At 34.9% G+C, this 1,953-nt stretch overlaps 1 long non-coding RNA gene across 1 annotated transcript; it reads right to left on the reverse strand.

Annotated features, from left to right (window-relative positions):
- Positions 1-204: 204 nt before the first annotated feature.
- On the reverse strand, positions 205-1,520 carry LOC112847778 (uncharacterized). The gene is made up of 2 exons (XR_003221562.1): positions 723-1,520; positions 205-578 (listed from the first exon to the last, which is right to left on the reverse strand). It is a non-coding gene; the product is annotated as an uncharacterized LOC112847778 (long non-coding RNA).
- Positions 1,521-1,953: the final 433 nt, after the last annotated feature.

Consider the following 1,953-nt stretch of genomic DNA (forward strand, 5'->3'; position numbering starts at 1 on the left):
TTTTTCCAAGCATAGTTCTGTTCTGAATAACCCATAATGTTTTAATTTAGGGGGCCATGTAAATAATTTGCATTTACTGAATATGTACTTACTAAGTACCACTGTTCAAAAGTTGAATAAAGAAACAAAGACATGTTTGCCTATTTTTAATTAAAAGCACTTTGTAGAACATCAAATCAGTTACAATGTAGAATCAATGTCATGTATAGTTTACAAATGACAAAATGTTCACATAAAATCATGACAGCATTTAAATAATATCACCCACTACTAGCATTCTGTAATTTACTGTCTGTTTTGAAAACTTATCACTACATAAACAGCACAAGACTTAAGAGTATTTAACAAGAGCATTTTTCCCTGGTTTTACTACCACACTGGGGCACATGTTCACCAAAACGCAGCAAACCTTTGCCATCTTATCCAGGAGGGTCACCTTTTTACCTACACATGGAAGAAGTAATCTGATTGGTATGGTGGTATGTAGCATGTAGTTTGAAGCAGGGATTTCGTAGTGCCCCATGTGTAGTGTTGGAACCCAGTCAGGATTTGTTTCTTTCATTTCATAGGCTGGTTTGCTGCAATAATGCCAAATAATTAGCAACTCTATAAATAGAAGGTAGTTCTGCATGTTTGTTCTAAGTTTGTGCTATGATCTCAGAGCACATTGAAAATAAAACTAACAGGCTATAAAGAATAATATGAACTTATTTAGAACTTACCTGAATGAAAATACTGAAGCACACCAACAGATATCTGTGGATGGTAGAGAACTGAATATCAGCTCGTCTCGCAGCTGCTATCCAGGCTAGACGCCTTCTTTTGGTAACATCCAACATATAAGCTCCCTCATGATGCTTCCAGGTGAGGAAACAATGAAAAGAGAGCCTGTTTTCAAGCTTATTCCTTTGCCGGTAGTGCAATCTAACATTACAACCGACCACACAGCAAGCATTTGTTTGGCCTGCTAATATGGCGCCTCGACCAAAAATCCTGGCTACGCCCCATCCCGTAAGATCACGCTCCAGAGTCCTATTAATGTACGGATCTAGAAAGAAGACGCTGCATTTTTAACTCTGAGGGAGATGGAGAATGAGCCTATTTCCAAAAAAAGTGGAGTGTGTTCATTTAAGTACTACACTGTATATATTGTCAAAAACTAAAGTGTACATAGCAGTTGTTGTATCTTGTTTACTGTATCACTGACAGATAATTTCAAAGTCAATGAACGCTACATTACAGTGAAATATTGTGTAATGTGAAATACTGCAAGCAAATGAATAAACAACCTAATTCTTGCTAGACCTTTGACTCTGTTTTGTTTGAATCCAACTGTTTTTTGCAGATGTGCATAAAGCATGTTACTTTTAGTATTATTATCATTATCATCATTATTGCACTAAATACATTTTAAATAAAGGATACTTTGATATACATTCTACTGTAAGGTTGGAAATGTATTTTCTTCACCCTAAAATATGTTTTGAAATGTATTTTGGTTTGAAAGAAATATATTTTCAATTTCAAAAATATATTTTTGTGGAGCATCACAAATACAAAATATATTTACCATATATTTGAAATATATTTTGGCCAGGAAAAATGTATTTTTTTACCGTATGGGACAGTTCTTCTCCTGTGGACATGGGATCTCTGGCACAGTATGTAAAACCTACTGTCAAAAACCAGTGTTTTAAAATGGACAGCGATTGGCAAAGATAAATATTCTGTCCAAAGATCACTTTAATTTGTGCCTTTATCACAACTCAGTTCGACTACTGTAATGGTTTGTATGCTAGTATTATCCAGTTCTCCCTGTCTTGCTGGTGTAAAATGGCACAACTGGAACACAGAAGAGAGCTTATTTATTACTCCTGTTTATTCTTCACAGCACTGGCTGTCTGTAAATTTTAGAATTCATTTTAAAATTCTTTGATTTGTTTTTAAGTCCCT

The sequence above is a fragment of the Oreochromis niloticus genome, linkage group LG9, assembly GCF_001858045.2.
Source record: "Oreochromis niloticus isolate F11D_XX linkage group LG9, O_niloticus_UMD_NMBU, whole genome shotgun sequence".
Classification (NCBI taxonomy): Eukaryota; Metazoa; Chordata; class Actinopteri; order Cichliformes; family Cichlidae; genus Oreochromis; species Oreochromis niloticus.